Source organism: Budorcas taxicolor, chromosome 25 (assembly GCF_023091745.1).
Source record: "Budorcas taxicolor isolate Tak-1 chromosome 25, Takin1.1, whole genome shotgun sequence".
NCBI classification, from domain to species: domain Eukaryota; kingdom Metazoa; phylum Chordata; class Mammalia; order Artiodactyla; family Bovidae; genus Budorcas; species Budorcas taxicolor.
Genome location: NC_068934.1, coordinates 46,759,214 through 46,780,465, shown reverse-complemented (window position 1 = coordinate 46,780,465; position 21,252 = coordinate 46,759,214).

Here is a 21,252-nt window from a genome sequence, read left to right as displayed (position 1 = left end):
GAACGTCAGCTTCAGCCTCAGTCCTTCCAGTGAATATTCAGTTGATTTCCTTTAGGATGGACTGGTTTGATCTCCTTGCTGTCCGAGGGACTCTCTAGAGTCTTCTCCAGCACCACAGTTCGAAAGCTTCAATTCTTCAGCATTCAGCCTTCTTTATGATCCAATGGTTTACACAGGTGAATTATAAAAAGTCTATATATGATTGAAATCATACTCATATGTATGATCACAGATGCCACGAAGAGCAAATTTAACTCATATCCCAACTCAGTTGTACGGATAAAAAATTTTTTTAAATTTTGTCCATTAACTAATGTCCCTAGTACTCCCACTTGAGATAAAACCATCAGCCACCTCTCTGGGTAAGCCCTGACTCTGTCTGCATGAATTCTAACCCAGGAAATAACTGATCCAAGAGCATGGACTATATTCTTGAAATCTGCACCCAAATCCCTAAATTCATGTGGTTTTTCACCTCAGCCCTGTAGAGCTGAGCCCTTGCAGGGGTGGGACCTCTGCCTTCAGCCCAGCACTGCGTTGTCAGGCTGACTGAATGTGCACACCTGTGTCCTCGTTCACAGCGACCCAGATGTCCACAGGTGGATGACGTATGAAGAGGCTGCGGTATCCATACAACAGAGCTTTCAAAAGGAAGGAAATTCTGACACAGGCTACAACACGGATGAACGCTGAGGATGGTATGCTCAATGAAATAAGCCAGATGCGAAAGGACGAAGTCTCTATGATTCTACTTGGAGGAGGCCCCTAGACTAGGCAAGTTCATAGACACAGGACATAAAGTAGAGGTTTCCAGGGCTCCGTGGTGGGGTGCGGGGCATAGGGAGTTTATGGTATATACAACCATAGGTATATGGTATATACCTATGGTATATACAACCATAGGTTTATATATCTTTTATTTATTCATTGCACTGAAGCCTATTGTTTTAATTGAAGTATAACTGATTTACAATACCAAATTAGTTTCACATGTACAAGAGAGTAATTCAGTTATACCTCACTATATACATATCTATTGTTTTTCAGAGTCTTTTCCCTTATAGGTTAGTAAAAAGTGTTAAGTATAGTTCCCTATACAATAGATCCTGTCAACATTGCGAGTATATTTAATGCCAATGATTTGCAGGCTTAAAATGTGTTAAATGGTACATTTTTATTTATGTTTTATCACAATTTTAAAAAGTGAAAAAATGACTGGAGGGAAGACCACTGACCCTCGAACAACACAGATTTGACCTGTGGGTCCACATATAGGCTTTTTTTTTCCAATAAATACATATATGAGCCATAAACATATTTTTATTTTCCTTATGATTTGAATAGCATTTATTCTCCAGCTTACTGAATTGTAAGTATACAGTATATAATACGAATGACAAACATAACATGCAAAATATGTGTTCATCGCCCGAGCTGTTCAGCTGTAATTATCCTCCAAGTCACGTGATTCATTCACAAAGTCCCTCCCAAAAGTAACCTGGAAAAACGTTCTTACAAATTTCACAGCCTAGCTCCCAAAGCCTGCTGCGTTCCCAGTAAAGTTGGAGACATCAGTGAAAAGTGACAGGCGATGGAGCGGCGACGCTACATGAATCAGGGTCTCGTCGTCCTTGACAGGCCTGCCAGGCCCCTTAATGCCGAAAATGCTTTCTGATTATTATATAAATTCGTGCCTGTCAAGAGACTCATGAGGGCGGCATGACCCTTCTGATGGCATTATCTCAACTTCTTTAAGTTTCATTTCTAGGTCATTATGACGGAAAGATTCTTAAATGAATATTGCAGCTTAGAGTTGGAAAGCTTGCGATGCTTCCCATCAGTAATCGATCCTGCAGTTCCACAGCGCGGGGCTGGAGAGGGGGCGCCCTTTGTTTCCCGGGGGCGTCAGGTGCTGTTCCCTCAGGGTAGGCATCTTCTTAAGGATTTGGGGACCTTGTCGAGTTGGGGGCAGGTGGATATCAGCATGGGAGGGGGCCCAGGTCGAGGTCCCTGGTCTTCACTTCCGCTCTCTGGTTGCCCTTTGCCCCCTAGAGTGCGTGTGCACTCGAATGTGCCCATGCATGTCTGGGGCTGTGTCCCCGGGTGTGACCCGGACCCCTAGGTCACGGCCACCTGACTCTACCTGGAGGCCCCTCTGCTCCTCCTGCGTGGGAGAACCTCTCTGTCCTCCGCCCCTGCGGGCCTCATGGTGGGGTCATGGGGTCTCCTGGCCTGGGGTCTCTGCCCCTGAACTCAGGGCACCTGGGGCAGGGACCTGCTGGAGGAGGGGCTGGGCTGGGGGTCTGCTGAGCTGGTCCGAGCAGTTACTGGGTTTTTCCCTTTTCCCAGCTGGGGTTGGGGTGGCCTCACCGTACCCCTCTGCCCCCCTCACCTCCCCACTCACTCCCCCGCCTTTGACTCCTCTCTCCTCTTCTGGGCCACATGGGCCTTTCAACTCCTCTGGAAAGCATACAGATGCTAGTTTGCCAAATCAAATTTGACTTATTAAGTTATTTTTGCCCTTTTTAAGAAAACCGTCACCATGCCTGGCAAATTTCCTAATTGAATAACATATAGCAAATGAACTTGTTTTTTTAAATAAAAACCAAAACCCCTAAAAGCTTTATGAAGAGGGGAGCTATTTCGGTCTGCCTTCTGTTCCCACTGGTCAAGCCCCTTCCTTCCAGGAGAAAACTGCCTCCCACACATCAAAGCCCACAGGCCTCCAGGGGACTTCGAGCAAGAAGGAGACCACCTCAGCACGCCGTGTGCTGAGAAGGGCTGGGCTTCCGGCAAGAGCGGGCCCCCACTCTCCCCCAACTCCAGGTCGGCCTCTCATGTCAACCCTCCCCCTGTGGGCCCCTCTTGGCTGCTGGTTCGTGAGGGTCACCCCAGCTGGCAAGGGGAGAGGCTTGCTGAAACTCTCATCGTCCCTGACCTTCCAAGCTGGACCACTTGGGCGAGGGAAGCCGGGGCTGTGATTCCTGACTCATTTGATCAGGAATCACCAGGCAGCCTCACGCCTTGCCGTCCTTCCCAGCTGCCCACAGGCTGGACTGTTGCAGAAATTGTGGTCCCTGAGCTGGTCTGGTCTTGGGAGAGGGGAGAGATGGGGAGAGTCAGCAGGATCTCAGGCCCTTGGGTCCTCTGGACTCTGCTCCTGCCCTGGGACAGACCCCTGGCCCAGGTGTGGCCCACACCTGCCCTCACACCATCCACTCCACATACCCGGAGCACCTCCCAGGGGGTATCCACGACCAGACGAGCTCATTTATGTTAGACTCTGCATCAGGCAGAGTTCCAGAAAAACATCTATTTCTGCTTTATTGACTATGCCAAAGCCTTTGACTGTGTGGATCACAATAAACTGTGGAAAATTCTGAAAGAGATGGGAATACCAGACCACCTGACCTGCCTCTTGAGAAACCTATATGCAGGTCAAGAAGCAACAGTTAGAACTGGACATGGAACAACAGACTGGTTCCAAATAGGAAAAGGAGTAAGTCAAGCCTGTATATTGTCACCCTGATTATTTAACTCATATGCAGAGTACATCATGAGAAATGCTGGGCTGGATGAAGCACAAGCTGGAATCAAGATGGCCGGGAGAAATATCAATAACCTCAGATATGCAGATGACACCACCCTTATGGCAGAAAGTGAAGAGGAATAAAAAAGCCTCCTGATGAAAGTGAAAGAGGAGAGTGAAAAAGTTGGCTTAAAGCTCAACATTCAGAAAACTAAGATCATGGCATCTGGTCCCATCACTTCATGGGAAATAGATGGGGAAACAGTGGAAACAGTGTCAGAGTTTATTTTTTGGGCTCCAAAATCACTGCAGATGGTGATTGCAGCCATGAAATTAAAAGACGCTGACTCCTTGAAAGGAAAGTTATGACCAACCTAGATAACATATTCAAAAGCAGAGACATTACTTTGCCAACAAAGGTCCATCTAGTCAAGGCTATGGTTTTTCCAGTGGTCATGTATGGATGTGAGAGTTGGACTGTGAAGAAAGCTGAGTGCCGAAGAATTGATGCTTTTGAACTGTGGTTTGGAGAAGACTCTTGAGAGTCCCTTGGACTGCAAGGAGGTCCAACCAGTCCATTCTAAAGGAGATCAGTCTTGAGTGTTCATTGGAAGGACTGATGCTAAAGCTGAAACTCCAGTACTTTGGCCACCTCATGTGAAGAGTTGACTCATTGGAAAAGACTCTGATGCTGGGAGGGATTGGGGGCAGGAGGAGAAGGGGGCGACAGAGGATGAGATGGCTGGATGGCATCACTGACTCGATGGATGTAAGTCTGAGTGTACTCCAGGAGTTGGTGATGGACAGGGAGGCCTGGCATGCTGCGATTCATGGGGTCGCAAAGAGTCAGATACGACTGAGCGACTGAACTGACTAACTGCATCAGGCAGGGCCCAAGGGGCCCCCAGGGATGCCGGCCAACACCCCAGGGCCTCCGTCCCACGGCGGGAGCCTCCTTTTTCGCGGGACAGCCCAGCAGAGTGACAGGACCAGGTCATGGTCATGGCTACGAGGGCCACGCTCCTGGCCACCCAGACGATGCTGAGCCCAGGCCTGAACTGGGCCGGGAAGAAGGTGAGCCCGCCCCGCTCCAAACCTGGAAGAGTGGTTTCACCCTGGGGCCTCAGCCCCGGGCCTGCAGGCGGCCACCCCGTCCTGATCACCTCCCAAAGGCCCCGCCCGCCCCCAAATACCATCATGCTGGTGCGGGAGTGCCTGCTCTTTTGGACGCCTGACCTCACCCTAGGCAGCCCTGAAGGGCAGTCCTGCCGCCCGTGGGCTCAGTCAGTATGTCAGAGTCGGCTGGGAGTCTCTCTCAGTGGGCTCGGTGCCTCCTGGAGCCGCACCTGGGGCCTGCAGGTGGGAGTAGGGCAGCGCGTGTCCGGCAGAGCCCGCACCCTGGGGCCCCGGCCAGCAGCGCAGCGGCCCCTCGCCTCCAGAGACAGCAGCGAGGCCCTGTCCCCCGCCCTCGCCTCTGGCGCAGAGGACAGTACAACTCTGTGCTCACTTTCATCAGCAGGCAGAGAGCCCTGGTGGCAGCACATAATGGCCTAATTTACGCCGAAATTACCGATAATTTGGGCCATTGAAGCTCATGGGCTGATGACTGCCTTTCCTGAACACAGGATGAAGATGGACTCTATAGAGTAGCTGTTTCTGAGGTTATATTTTCGTGTTTTGCTTTCTTTTTAATGCATTCGCAGCTGAGCGAAGAGCCCTAGAAACAGGGCTGGTGAACAGGCTGCCCGGCAGCCCGTGGCCCAGCTCCCGGCCAGACCACGCGTGTCACTGTCAGGGACCTGCCGCCCCGCCGCCTGCGGGCCAGTCTCTCCATCTCATTTGCATTTTTATCCCTTTACTCGCCTTCCCTTTCATAACTTTCATATCTGAAAGCGTTACAGGGAGATGGAGACGTATATTTGAATTGACTTGGGGCATCACCTAACGAGATTTGAGTTTCATTTGAAGCTATTAAAAACACATTTCGAGGATATTGGCCAGAATTAAGAAGTTGAGCTGAGAATATTCTGGAGAATTGACCCTTCTGAGTGAAGGCCAGCTCACGGAAGTCATCAGCAGGAGACAAGCTCATTGCTGGACCCCTGACGTGGTTTAGACGCAGGAGAGGCTCAGGGCGTTGAGGGGTCACAGGCCTCTGAGGGCCAGCTCAGCGTGGACCAGGCCTCACGTGGATCTGGTCCCGGAGACTGTCTTCCCCGTAAGGGCTAACGGGAGAGCACCCCTTGGAGCCGCGACTGGACCTCCATCGAGGGCCGGCAGGTGCCGGGAGCCAGCGTGAGGAATCCCACCCGTGACAAGGTCATGCGGCAGAGATCTGATGGGCAAGGTCGAGTCAGATCTCAGGTTTTCCCCCTGGTATTTCCTGAGCGTGTACCCCCCAAAATAAGAATATGCCTGCCTGGAAAAAGTCATCTCCAGGCTTTAGTCTTCTGCATTTGAAAGGGTGTTTCAATCCAAAAGCCCCTCTGATGGCTTTCTAGCCTGCCTGCAGGACTTGTGCAGCTGCGCGTGTGATTGTTTGAGGCCTCCTGACGGCAGGAGGCACGGGAAGCTTAGAACATCCCAGGAATGTAGGGGCTTCCGAGGAGTCAAAGTCACTAGAATAGGACTGATTAAAGGTTTCATTTGTTGAGCCAATGCTTGCTGCCAAATTTTCATATCTTTTACTTGTTGATATAGTTGGTAAATAGAAAAAACAAGTAGCAACATTAGATCTTTGAGTTAAGTACCTTCTTTGTTATAACCCACTGCGCCTTTGTTCTGTAGAGATGTAACTTTAGTGCTTTAAGGAGATGCAGATTACAGAAAAACACTTCAGGGGAAACGAAATTAACATTCATTAAGGAAGAGAGCCAAAAAGTGTTAGCGAGCCTCTTGGCCAGAAGATAATGTAAATCACCTGAGACCTTTTGTATACACAAAGATACACAGAGAGTCTGGGCTGCTAAAGCTACATAATTTTGTATTACCCATTGATCTCTATGTACAATCAAAAAGGTATAAAAGGCCTTTCTAGACAATAGAGGCAGGGCCGGTCTTTGGAAGGACTGGTATCCCCCGTGTCTCCTCTTTACTCCTTTTCAGGCTGATCCCTTGGAACGTGGAGGCTCACCATGTCTACTTACTTGGCCCAGCTTCTAAGATCCGTAAAAGAGAGAGCCCAAGGCGGGGCACTCTCCGATATTCAAACGGGCGCCGGCAGCCTAACATAGACGGTGCGAGCTCCTCGTCTGGAACTTTATTGGTTTTCCACGTAAACCCAGTTAATCAGCCTCTTTTCTCCACCTAATTTTCCTACTACACTATTTCTTCCTAATCTAATATTATATTAATAAATAAATAAGTCTTTCCTCGCCAACGCCGTCCCCGCTTCGAATTCCCTGGATCCACCGGGGCTGGACCCCGGCAGGCAGGGGTGTCCATAAAGGGCCGGACAGTGACTGAGGCTTTGCGGGCCGCCCAGCGTCACACAGCTCAGCCTGGAGCTGCAATGCAACAGCCACTGAGGGCGTGTGTGGGCAAGCCAGCGCAGCCTTGTTTCAGGGAGACGCCACAAAACCAGGCAGAGGGCGGGCTCTGGCCCTCGGGCCGTAGTCTGCTGACCTGATTGGAATCCCCGCTCAGCCACAAGGCCGAGCTCAGCCTGTTCACGCAGCTCGCTGCACCATTCAGTTCCATCGTGGCATATGTGACGTGAGCCTGTCTTTGCGAGGAAAGGGATTCAACCCCCTCACTGCGACAGGCCCCTGTGGCTTGCAGGCCTGTCTGCGCGGTTAGTGTACTGACCAACAGCCACCCCGAACAGGAGCGGCTCCTGGGGACACAGCTGCCGCCCTGGCCTGTCATGGAGGCGGGGTCAAGGCATGGCCAAGGGGTGATGGTGTTCCCCAGCCCAGCCCTGGGGGTGTATGGGGAGCGCAGGGGACCAGGGCATGGGATTTGGGGCCAGAAGCCAGCCTGCAGGGCACTGAGCCTCAGGGAGGTGGGTCAGTTGGTGCTGGTGCCCAGTGAGACCCAGTTCCCTCCAGTCTGGCTGCGCTAAGCACGCAGGTACAGACGCACCGCCAGGCTCTGCTCTTCCGACGGGAATTGGGTTCATCAAGCCGCCTGCAGCTCCTGCAGCTCCTGCGGCCAACTTGAGTCACAGCCGTGAAAGCCCCTCGGTGACAACGAGCTTGATGGAGCCCGAAAGTTCTCGGCATCCCCGAGACGAGCTCTGAGGCTTCTGAACGTCCCTCTCCACCATCGACGATGAGAAACAAATCCACGTCAGCCGCCCGAAGGAGAGCTGTGCCCTCAGCCTCTTCTCTCCACAGAAAACAATCGCACGGTCCTGACATGGAGAGGAGAGGGGTGAGCACTTTCCAGAGGCCGGGCGACAAGTGCCAGGCTGAGCCGGCCTCGCTGAGCATCCTGGCTGTCCTGCCCTCGGTGATGAGGGTGACATCGAGCTACTTCGGCAACTTTGTAATGTGTTGTGGTTTCCTCTCTCATGAAATGGAATTTACAGCACCCCCGCTCTCTCGCAGCTTTGTTACCTTCTCACTCTTGGAAGTCCCTGCAGCCCCTACCACACCCCGGCCACTCTGCCAGAAGGACGAGGGGCTCCAACCCGATGGGTGTCAGGAAGTGGGCAGGGCCGTGGGAGCTGGACGGGGCGCGCGGAGGCTGCTGGAAGGACAGGCCGAGTGCTCCTTCTGGTGGGCAGACTAGAACAGGTCCAGGACTGGCGAGTCCCCACAGCAGACTCCTGGGGTTCTGATGACCCTGAGGGGCGGGACATGTCCTCCTGACACTTGCTCTGCCTTCAGGTGCCCCCCGCTCCCTGCGGGGGTCAGGGATGTGCCCGCGGTGGCCTGAGCAAAAACTTTCAGGAACAACCACGTGAGAACATTCACAACCCTCTCAATGCTCTGGCTATTGCCATTCTTCCTCTTTCCCTTATTCTACAAATTTCTCCTGGGAGCCACTCAATGTCGTGCCCTGAGCAAGGGTGATGGATTCCCCAGGGCACCCTTGTGACTCAACAAGCTGTGTGAAATGTTCTTCCCTGCTTGGGATCCTGATGTGATGGCTAGAGCTGTGCAGCTGTCTTAAGACCATGAGGTCACAGCAAGAAGGAGGGAACGTCAATGTTCTGAGGGTGAGAGGGGTGGTTGAGGTGCCACAAGCCAGCCCTGAGGTGATCTCCTCCCCACTTCTCAGGAGAAGGAGTAATTCATGTCTTTACTTTCCGTCATTGCCAGTCCAACGTTCTATTACTTGTAGCCAGAGGTGTCAGGACTGATTCACAGGCAAAGCTTTTGAACCATTAGGATGATTGTGTTACAGTGAGCTTACACGCTGATGGGAAAGATTAATGATTGGGAGAAGGAGGTGGGAGACCAGGGGAGGGGTCCTTTGGTGGGGACGGCTGTTGTTCAGTTGCTCAGTCCTGTCTGACTCTTTGCCATCCCACGAACTGCAGCACACCAGGCTTCCCTGTCCTCCACTATCTCCCAGAGTTCACTCAAGTTCATGTCCATTGAGTTGGTGATGCTGTCTAACCATTTTCTTGTCTTTTCTTTCTGCTAGCCATCTGAGTAGATGTGAAACAGCCTTGGCTTTTCAGTCTGCACTTCCCTAATGCAGTGACTGGGGCTTCCCAAGTGGCTCAGTGGTAAAAGAATTCACCTGCTGATGCAGGAGACGCAGGAGAGGAGGGTTCGACCCCTGGGTCGGAAAGATCCCCTGGAGGAGGAAACGGCAACCCATCCCAGTGTTCTTGCCTGGAGAACCCCATGGACAGAGGAGCCTGGGGGGCCACAGTCCACGGGGTCACAAAGAGTCGGACACGACTGAGCGACTGGGCATGGCACACAGTGCAGCGATTAGTGATGCTGAGCATCTTTTCACAAGTTTATTGGCCACTCATACACCTTCTTTGTCTATCCAAGCCCTCTGCCCATTTCTAAATTGGTTTTTGGTTCTGTTGCGGTTGTTTAATTTACTCTTTTTGCAGTCAAACGCTCCTCCAGTATATGGTTTGATCACTGTTTATCCACTCATTTGGACAGTTGGGCTGTTTCCGTATGTTTTGTCTATTATGCATGATGCTGCTTTGACCACTCCGGTACATGTGTTTGTGGGGCCCTGTGTGTTCACTGCCTCCGGGTCTACCCCTAGGGAGGGAACTGCCACATCAGATGGTAACTCCACGTTAAATCTTTTGAGGAGCTGCCAGACTGTTCTGAAGTGGCCACACCACTTCCATTCCCTGAATGACTTCATAAGAGTAGAATTTCACAGAACAGAAGAAACACAGCGATTCTGGAACTGAAAAGACCAGCGGGCCAGAGGGACAAACCTAGACCCAGACACGGCAGAACTGCAGAGCTCCGAGGGTGAGGGGGGGAAGTCGAAAAGCTTTCACTTCCCAGGTGGCTCAGAGGTAAAGAATCCACCTGCAGTGCAGGAGATTCAAGAGACAAGGGTTGGATCCCTGGGTCAGGAAGATCCCCTGGAGAAGGAACTGGCAACCCACCGCAGTATTCTTGCCTGGAGAGTCCCATGGACGGAGGAGCCTGACGGGCAACGTGGGGTTGCAAAGAGTTGGACACGACTGAGCATGCACACTCTTCTGAAAGCTTCCAGAGAGAAGACAGCAGCAGCTAGGAAACAAGACTCAGACTGATTTGAGTTTCCAGTCAGGGACACGGGACCAAAGGAGGCAAGAGCAGCACCTTCAGGCCCTGGAGGGAAGATGAACCTGCACACGGAGGCCTGGGCCTCAGACGGATGCGGTGCAAGCCTCGCCCTTAACCAGACACGGGCACACCCTGCTGAAGGAGATGCAGGAAAGGAGGGTTAATGCTGATGAAGTGGTTCACATCTCCGTGAAAGGCGTCTTGACGAAAGTGAAAAGACGAACCAGTCTTGCAGAATGTTTGTGAAACGCGTAACTGTTGAAGAATCAGCACCGAGAATAACTATGTGGAGGCGTCCCACAAATTCATGAGAAAAAAGTCAACTCAACAGAGTGGACGGAGGCCACAGCAGGCTTCTCACAGAGCAGGAGGTGTGGCCAGGGATACACCGTGGAGATTCGCTCCATGGCGGCTGATGGAACTCCGTCTGAAAAAGACACACAGACGTTGCAGGGAAAAGGAAGGAGGGGGAGTGAGTTTTCTGTTTCCCTTTTCTGAGAAGAGAAGAGAAAGGGGCAGTGAGCAGGCCTGAGCGCACCTCAGTCTCTACTTCCTGTGCTTAAGCCCCTCAGTCGGGCCCGCCTCTGAGACCCCCATGGACGGTGGCCCATCAGGCTCCTCTGTCCGTGGGATTATCCAGGCAAGAATACTGGAGTGGGTTGCCATACCCTCCTCCAGAGGATCTGCCCGACCCAGGAGTCAAACCAGGGTCTCCCGCACTGCAGGCAGATTCTTTGCCAGCCGAGCTATCTGGAAAGCCTGGTTTTTCACTTTAACTTCCCCTAACTCTGTATGTCTGTAAGTTTGCTCTCCTGTCCCCTAACTCTGCAGGAGCCACACTTCACACCTAATTTTCCTTTGACTCTATGCTAAACACATCCTATACCCTTACAACACCTTCCCCTTGGAGCTATCAGAAAGGAGGCCACAGAGCCACCGAAACGCCAGTCAATTGCTGGCTTACCGACGCCAGCCTATGACTGTCTTTGAAACAATGCAAGAAATCGAGATCCTATCACCTTTATTCCTCATCTTATATGAGCCCCTAGACTCCTCACGGGGGCGGGGGCACAGTCCTCGAGGGGTGGGCCTACTGCGCTCCCCTCTCTGCTGGCTGAGAATTAAAGCCACCTTTCTATTCCTCCAAACTCCGTCTCCATATTTTCATTCAGCTTCAGTGGGCAGAGGAAACCAGGACTGTGGCCAGCAACACAAACGCGGCTGCTGCTCGTGTGGGACAGGAGGCAGGTCGGTGCGGCCTTGTGCCTCGTCGGGTAGAATGTAAACGGTTCTGCTCCCTTGGGATGGAATCCTCTGGTCAACCTGGACGTCCACGGCTCACAGCTCTGCTGCGGGGTCACCCAAGCGGGACTGCGGCCCTGTCTTCCCTGGGGACACACCCTAGAATGTCCTCAGAGGCACCGTGTAGCAGCCAAACCAGGAAACAGCCCGAATGCGATGGCACGACGTGGGCTCTCAGTGACAAGCAGCTGGCCGGCAGCCCCCCGCTTCCTGCAGGACGGGCACAGGGCCTGGGGAGCCCTCAGGCCACACACAGAAGCCTCCTGGTGGGGGCCCCTGCAGGATGCTGCCCCTGGAGGGGCTGTGGTCAGGGCCATGTCCTGCACCCCCTCTGACCTCACCCCTGTGAGCCGTCACCCAGGACCAGGCAGCTGTCCCCAGATGTGGCAGCTGCAGGTCCCACCCAGAGGCCCCACGAGACAGGACCACCAGGACTGGGAGGACCAGGACCAGGACCAGGACCAGGGCTGGGAGGACTCAGCTCCCTCAGCCCATTGAGGATCCAGGGTCTTGCTCTCCGCCAGTCTGGCGTCCCCCCACTCGCAGCTCTGGGGACCCTCACACACCTGGGCCTCGACCTCCCCAGAGCCATTCCCCAGCCCCAGGTGCCCCTGACGCCCACCTGAGCCCCCAGCCTGGGCCCTCCCACCTGGCAGGCTTCTCTGGCCCAGTGAGGGGGCCCGACCCAGGGGAACACCACTCCTTCCATCTCCAGGCCCACCAGGCCCCCTGGGGTCTCCCATCTCCTTCTGCATGCCCTGCTCTGTCTTTAGGCTCAGAAGTGGACCTTCAGGCCCAGGTTCCCAGCTCAGCACCACTGACGCAGGGTGGGAACACTACCCGCCAGGGGCCAGCGGCAGCCTCCCTGCACCCCCGTGCCCCAACCAATGTCTGCACAGAAGAGCCGCCAGGGGCCCGTGACCTACGAGCACATCCTCGCGGCCCGTGCCCCCCACACCCACACCCACAGCACAGGAGCCCCCAGGTGAGAGCAAGGAAGGGCCTGAGGACCCCACCTTCCTCCCAGGCTGGGGACACAGGCCGGAGGGCCACAGAGTCTGCCGCCTCAACAGGGACACGGGGTGGGGGCCTGTCCCACCACCTCCCCAGGATGGAGGAGGCTGCCCTTGGGCCCAGGCCTGGAGACTTTCCCAGGGAGGTTCGGCTCGTTCACCCTGGGGAGACATACCCTAGGCAAGGTCAGAGGGCACAGGAGGTCGCAAAGGCCTCTCGATGGCCTGCGAAGCCTGTCTGGCAGAGCACCAGCTGAGTCCATTCTGGAGTGAGCGACCCCAGGGTGCGGAGCCCTCACCTGCGGCTCATCGGCCGCCAGAGATCTCTGGGTGTAGATACGGTGATGCTTTGCTTGCAGAGTGAAGTCCCCAGAACGTGTTCCAGGGTGGGGATCAGAGCCAGCTGTGCTGGGACCCGGGGTCCCCAGCAGAGACAACAGCCATTTGTTTTCAGAGTGAAGTCCCCCAGAATGTGTTCCAGGGTTGCGATCAGAGCCGGGTTTCAGCTGGGCTCCAGGGCCCCGGCAGGGACAGGAGCAGGAGCCACACAAGCCCTGGTGCCTCGTCGACACTCTCTGGGCCTTCCAATGTCACCCTGCAGCCTAGATGCGGGCAAAGACAGAGCTGGCCTGCACCCCACGTGCCCAGGGCCAGCTGAGTGCAGCGCCTGGAATGAAGTATGCAGCCTTGTGTTTCTGCAAAAACAAACTGGTCATTAGCTCAAGGGAACCTGTGGAGCAACCAACCAGTGCCCGTGAGTGACCCTCAGCCACACACAACCGCACTCAGAACTGGACCCGATAGGGCCGGGGGTGTGGGCGCCACATCCCTGAGGCTCCAGGACGTGGTGGGGGTTTCGGGGAGCCAGCCTTGTGCCGAGTGGGTCCCTACGAAATCCCACCTCGCCGTATCTAAGTCGTGTGGCAAGTCTTCCCTGAGAGACGCTGGTTTGGGCCCGATGACCAAGCGCTCTGTGTTCTCATTCTGACCTTCTGAGCTCCAGGACCACCCCTGCTGCAGAGTATTGGCTCCAAAAGGTGGGGCCAACAGGGTCCCCAGGGCTTGGCGTGTAGCAAGAGCTAAACTGAACCAAGACTGGACAGGAGGTTGAAGGTGGGCTTGACGACCCCATCCCTGTGTATGGCAGAGGCCACTCCCAAGAGGTGAAGTGCCTGCAGAAAGTTCAGGATTTGATGGCATGGACTCTGCCTCTGAGGGTGAAGGAGCAGAGCTCAGGATCTGGGGCCCTGGGGGGACATGGGGGATGGGAGATGGGGGGGTGAAGGGAGGGGGAAGAGGGTGCTGTTTCCCCTCCCGACCTCCTGCTGCCCAGCGAGGTGCCCACGGCTCGGGCACTGTCTTGGGAGACACACCAGCTGGCCTGGGTCAGGGGTGCGGGCTCCTGTGGCTGGAGCTGGGGGTGTGCTGGGACGGGCCTGGCTCTTTTCTGCGCCCGAGTACCCCGCCGTGAGCCTCCACCCTCCTGCGGGGATCCATCAGCCGCGGGGTGGCAGGGCCACAGGGCCCTCCAGGTGCAGGCAGGGAAAGGCACTCAGGGCAGAGCTGGGAGCCTATGGAAGGGCCAGGGGCTTACGCAGAGCTGGCTAGGGGGCTGGGCTCTGGTTCTGGGTGAGGGGCTCCGGGCCAGTGTAGAGGAGCATCGCCGGGCCCATCCCGGTCCCTCTCCCACGCTCAGTTTGGGGAGCTCTTTTGCGTGGTCTCCCTAATGGCCTTAATGTCTTGGGTGAACACTAATGCAAGTAATTTTGCCTCTCACTCACAGATTAAAAATAGAAAGCATACAATGGCCCTAGTCCACTTTAGCAGAGAAAATAAAATAGTAGAAAAATAATAGGAAAAACTACTGTGTAACTTTCATCACCTTTAAAAAAAAATTCACTCACTTACCTTTTCTCCCCCGTTTTCCTGAATTTCCAACAAAGCGGAGGTTATGATTAATTTCCGGACAGGGTAACCTTTTTGTCAATGCACCGTCCCCACAAATGAACTACTGCTTGTGGTAATTAATGTCATCTTGGGCCCGAAAGCGGGTGCTAATAAGGATAATTGGCAGCAGCGAGCATTAGCCGTGATTAGTCATATGCATCCACAGGGCCTGTAATTTTCTACACGGAGCGGCTTTACTTGTTTTCAGCCTCTGTCTGTTTTCAGGCATTGGACTCTGGGCTAAACATTTCTCTGAAAAGGATCCCCTTTCTGCCTGGTGCTCAAAAGCCGGGTTCTCTTTTCAAAGGTGGAAAAAGCACCAAGTAGAACATTTTGTGTTGGCTAGATTTTAAAATAAAAACACCGGCTCCAATGAAGTCAGCACCTCCTGGGATTTGGTGTTTATTAACATGGACATGCTCTTTGTATCATGATGAAACAGATGCTCAGAACTCAGAGGCAGGATTCACCCAAGAAATATCAAGATAGAAAAAAGAAAGGCCCTTTTTAAAAACAGAGTTTTGGAGTTCACTTGAATGGCCTTGATCAATTGTTCCTGACATGGGAAGAACAGATGACAAGGCCGTGCAACAAACGAGCGCGATAGACACTCTAAAACGCAAGGAGTGCGTCAAGGCCGGGTGATGGAGCGCGATAGACTCTAAAACTCCAGGAGTGCGTCAAGGCCGGGTGGCGACGCTGCAGGTGGCTCTCCTTCCTCTGTGCTTCCATGTTTGGAATCTCTATAATGAACTTGCACTGCTGCTGTAATCAGAGGGAAAAATTTTATCAGTTACTTCACAGTGGCTTTCGCCTTTCGGTCCAGTCTACACAAACTGTTCGATTATTTTCTCTGCAAAATCATGTCACTCCCTGTTAGACGAACTTGTTAGTTGTTCAGTCGTGTCCAACTCTTTGCAACCCCATGGACTGGGGCCCACCAGGCTCCTCTGTCCACGGAACTTTCCATGCAAGAATACTGGGGTGGATAGCCTTTCCCTTCTCCAGGCGATCTTCCTGACCCAGGGATTGAACCCAGGACTCCTGCGCTGAGGGCAGACTCTACCATCTGAGCCACTACTGATGCTGTAACCAGAGGGAAAAGATTTCGCCTTTCAATCTAGTCTACACAAACTGTTACTTTCTGTCCGAAATCATGTCACTCCCTGTTAGAAAAATAATAAAAGAAAGAAGAAAGGCCCTAAAATTCAATAGGCTTTTTTAAAATTATGTATTTATTTGCCTGTGCCAGGCCTTAGTTTTGGCACTCGAAATCTTTGATCTTTGTGAAGATCTTTGATCTTTGGGACATGTAAACTCTTAGTTGGGTCATGTGGGGTCGCGTTTCCTGATGAGGGATTGAACCTGGGCCCCCTGCATTGGGAGGGTGGAGTGGTTAGGATGCCATGCTTCTACTGCAGAGCGCACGGGTTCCATCTCAGGTTGGGGAACTAAGATCCCTTATGATGCACAGCGTGGCCAAAAAATAGAATAAAATTTCCCTCAAGGAAACCTCTCACTGAGTGTTTGCTCTGCGGGCATCATCTCTCCATCCACTCTGGCATTGCGGGAGCTCCAAGGGGCAGGGCAGTGTCTGAGTGGATCATACGAAACAGAAGCCAGCATGTAATTTCATCCCTGAGGCAGGATACTGGTGACAGTTCCTGGGACAGAGGCGTCTGACCAGGAAGATAGATCCCTGAGCAAGCCTTCCATGGTGGTGTCTTAGGGGCCTGGAATCGTGGTGGGGGTGGTGTTTCCGAGAGAAATCTGGGGCTTCCCCTGAGTTTAGAAAGAGCATGTCAGGATTTGAGCAGAAAGGAGGACGATGGGATACCCCGGGGTGACTTGCTGTTGTGCCCCTCGCATCCACTTTACCAGGCCGGGGATGGTTGCTGCCGTGGATGTTGGTGGTGAACCTCTCAGGACGGCCCCTTCTCTGGAGACATGCCCTCAGCGGATGGAAATCACGTTCCTGCACCTGCCCAGGGGTGGCCACAGTCAGTGACTGCAAAGGCATAAAAGGCCAGCCCCTCAATGAGGTATGCTCCACAGTCACGACAGTGCAAAGTCACAATCTTCCAGCCCAGGGTAACAGAGAAGCTGGAAACGGGAGAAATCCTGGAAGCAGAAGGGAATGAGACCCAGAATCTGAGTATAAACTCTGCCCAGAGGAACTCCCCGGTGACCTAGTGGCTGGTTAGGACTTGGCGTTTTCACTTCTATGGTCTGGGTTCAGGTCCTGGTGGGGAACTGACATCCCAGAAGCCGCATGGTGAGCCCCACCCACAAGACAGCACTCTGCCCAGATCTCTAGACAACCACCAAACTAGACACGCACAGCAGAGCTCTCAGGGGCCTCAGTAAAAAAGCAGACAGATATGAGAGAGGCATCTACCCTTAAGACATAACCGCTCTGGGTGATATTCATGAGTCTTCTCTCTATACATACAGAGCGTAGCGGCAGAAAGCTGAAGCCTCACTGGCTTGAAGTGTCAGAGGACAGCGTGTGGACTGGCAGAGCTGCTGGAAAACTGGGTGTCAAGTTGCCAGACAAGGAAGCTACAAAAGGCCTCCAAATCTGAGTATAAATTCTGTGAAGTATGCAGACGCAGAGGGCAAGCCACAAAGGCTACAGCTGGAAGCTAAAAAGCTGAGCAGAAATGCCAGCTGCTACACACCATGGAGGAGAGACTTTACAGTTTCAGATCTGTCACGTGAACTCCCAACAATCTTGAGAACAAAACAGAATCCAAAGTGGCTGTAAAATACCACCTGTGCTGTCCTGTTAGCAACACGAAATAACTAGACACATGAAGCAGCAAGAACTTGTGATTCATATTCAGGAAGAAGGCAGCCAACGGAAACTGACCCGAGTGCACCCAGAGGTTAGATTTGGCAGACAAGCTTTGAAACAGCTATTATACATATGTCAAAGGAATTAAATTTTAAAATGACCAAACAGCTGAAGGAAAACATAGTCTTAATGAGGAAACAGATGGGGATCTCAACAGAGAAAAGAGAACTCCAAAAATAATCAAATGAAAATTCTAGAGTCCAAAAGCAAAATAACATAAATGAAAAGTTCACTAGATAGGCTCAAAAAGGAGATGGTAGGAGAAAGAACTTGTGAACTTGAAGATAGGTCAATGCAAATTAACCAAAAAAGCGCAGAGGAAGAAAACCGAGGGCAAAGGGACAGCCTGAGAGCTCTGTGGAATACGAAGCCGTCCAACACATGTGTAACCAGAATCCCAGGAGAGGAGAGGGGATGCAAGGGAAGAGAAAGGCAGAAAAGATACATGTGCCCCCAGTTTCTCAAACCTTGGCACATCATAAACAAATTGCTAAAAAGCAAAGCCAAAGAGGACACCGTGAAAGTTTCAAGAGAAAGAAACAACACTGTGCTCATTAGATTAGGAACAACACAGGCAAGGCGAGGAAAGAAAACAGAAGCGCGCAGAATAACGATGTCGCACCCCTATCTTACACCACTTGCAAAATTAACTTGAAATGGAAGACCTGAAAATAAAAACTCCTAGAAGAAAACATGGAGACAAGGTTCCTTGACACTGGTTCTGGTAATATTTCTGGGTGTGACATCAAAATCATGAAATATTTTTTATGACTATGGTTTGACAGCAAAAATAAATAAGCAGAACAACGTCAAACTACAAGGTTCCGCAGCAAAAGAAACAAACGATAAAATGAAGAGGCAACCTACAAACGGGAAAAGATATATTAATATTTGTGAGCCAGATATCTGACAAAGGATTAATCCACAAAATATATAAGGAACTCCTACATGCACGCACGCAGATTATGTCACTTCTGTCGTGTCCAACTCTTTTTGACCCCATGGACAGGAGGCTGCCAGGCTCCTCTGTCCACGGAATTCTCCAGGCAAGAATACTGGAGTGGGTTGCATTCCCTTCTCCAGGGGATCTTCCCAACCCAGGGATCGAACTTGAAATCTCCTGCATCGCCAGAAGGGTTCTTTAAGTGCCACCTGGGAAGCCCCATAAACTCAACAGCAAAATTCCCAAATAATCCAATTAAAAAGTGGGCAAAGAACCTGAATATACATTTTTACAAAGCCATACAGATGGCCAACAGGTGCATGGCAAAGAGCTCAGCATCAATAATCATCAGGGGTGTGTGAACCAAAACTACAATGAGATACCATCTCACACCTGTTAAAAAGGCCATTGTCAAATAGACAAGAGATAACAAATATTGGTGAACATGTGGAGAAAGGGGAACCCTTGTGCACTGTTAATGTAAATTGGTGCAGCCACTTTGGAAAACTGTATGCAGTTTCCTCAAAAAATTAAAAATAGAACGACCATATGATTCAGTAATCCCAATTCTGGGTACTTATCAGAAGTATCAAACCAGTCAATCTTAAGGGAAATCAACCCTGAATATTCACTGGAAGGACTGATGCTAAAGCTGAAGCTCCAGTATTTTGGTCATCTGATGCGAACAGCTGACTCACTGGAAAAGCCCCTGCTGCTGGGAAAGATCGAGGGCAGAAGGAGAAGAGGGCCTCAGAGGATGAGACAGCTGGATGGCATCGCTGATGCAATGGACATGAGCTTGGGCAAACTCCGGGAGATGGTGAGGGACAGAGAGACCTGGCGTGCTGCAGCCCAAGAGGTCGCAAAGAGTCAGACACGACTGGGCGACCGAACAATACCTGGAAGGAAATGGAACCACTATCTTGTCATATAGTCTTGATTACGTAGTGGTATGTTCCTTCTATACTCTCTTGTTCAGAGTTTTCTTACGAAAGGATGCTGAGTTCTGTCAAATGCCTTTTTATGCATCTGTTGAGACCGTATGGTTTTAGTCCTCACTCTGTTAACAAGGTGCATCCCATCTGGTGCATATTCTTGCGTGCTTCCCCCGCCTCCATGCTCCCACAACTAGATAATCATCACAGACCTGTTTCCCTTTGGCCATCCATTTGTTCTTTAATGAGACCAACAAATTTCATTTACTTTCCAGAAAATGCTGTTTTGTCTCAGGATACCCTGTGCATACTCTTTCAAATCAATTGAGCAAGTACTAAGGGATGATTCTTTATCCTGCTTAGAATTCCAAATACAACTTCAATCTAAGGATTGTGTCTTTTCTAATTCTGGAAAATAACCAGCTAGTATTTGTTCAAACATTGCTTCTCCACAATCTTCTGCAACTCTCCTCAGACCATGCTACAGCCTCGACCCATCCGCCAAGCCCTGCAAGCTCTCATCATTCACGCCAGGTTCTGGCCGAAGGTCTGAGAACTATCTTCTAACCCCTCAGCCCTCTACTTATGTCCACAGTTGATCTTGTCTACTGACTTTTTAAAAAATGTTACTGGCTGTATTTTTCGTTTACACTATTTCTGACTGGTTTTCCTCTCTTCTAGACATTTTGTTTACAATAATTTTGTTTCTTTGGGTGGGGAGGAATGTCTTCATTCTGTGTCTCTTTATTTCTCTCCTTGAGCTACTAAACATCCTTTAGTCCTTATGTGGTTTAGTCGCTCAGTCGTGACCAACTTTTTATGACCCCATGGATAGGCAGCATGCCAGGCTTCCCTGTTCTTCACCGTCTCCCAGAGTTTGCTCAAACTCATGTCCATTGAGTAGGTGATGCCATCCAACCATCTCCTCTGTCGCCCCCCTTCTCCTCCTGCCCTCAATCTTTCCCAGCATCAGGGTCTTTTCCAATGAGTTGGCTCTTCACATAGGTGGCTAAAGTATTGGAGCCTCAGCATCAGTCCTTCCAGTGCATATTCAGGATTGATTTTGGTTTGATCTCTTTGCAGTCCAAGAACTCTCAAAGAGTCTTCTCCAGTACCACAATTCAAAAACATCAGTTCTTTGGAGTTCAGCCTTCTTTACGGTCCAACTCTCACACCTGTATGTGACCACTGGAAAAACCAAAGCTTTGACTAAATGGATCCCTGTCGGCAAAGTGATGTCTCTGCTTCTTAGTATGCTGTCTAGGTTTGTCGTAGCTTTTCTTCCGAGGAGCCTCTTTTAATTTCATGGCTGCAGTCACCACTCACAGTGGTTTTGGAGCTCAAGAAAATAAAGTCTGTCAGTTTCCATCATTTCCCCATCTATTTGCCATGAAGTGATAGGACCGGATGCCATGATCTTAGTTTTTTGAATGCTGAGTTTTAAGCCAGCTTTTTCAGTCTCCCTTTCACTTTCATCAAGAGGCTCTTTTGCTTTCTGCCATTAGGGCGGTATCCTTTGCATATCTGAGGTCACTGATATTTCTCCCAGCAGTCTTGATTCCAGCTTGTGATTCATATAGGCTGGCATTTTGCATAATATACTCTGCATAGAAGTTAAATAAACAGGATGACAATATAGTCTTTATGAGACTGTTCCACAAAATCAGTTTCACCTGAAGTAGATCCTAGTCACGGAGTTGGATATTTCTTGTTAACATTAGAATTCTGTATGACAATCTTGGAATTTCAGCTTGTAAGCTCTTTGGAGGTGTTATGATTCCTTGAGTTCAGTTTTTGTCTAATGGCTTCATGACAGTCTGTCCAGCCTCAAACCATCTCCTGTGATGGTGCGAAGTGCCTGCTCTGTGTAAGGGATCCTAGAATATTCTGGATGGAGTCGCCCACTGTGGGGCAGGCTGATCCAGGATGAGGTCCCAGCTGCTCCATGGGAGCTGCAGCACCCGACAGAGGTTGGCTCCCTTTTCCCACTTGTTTTACGAGTGAGTCCTTCCAGCTGCT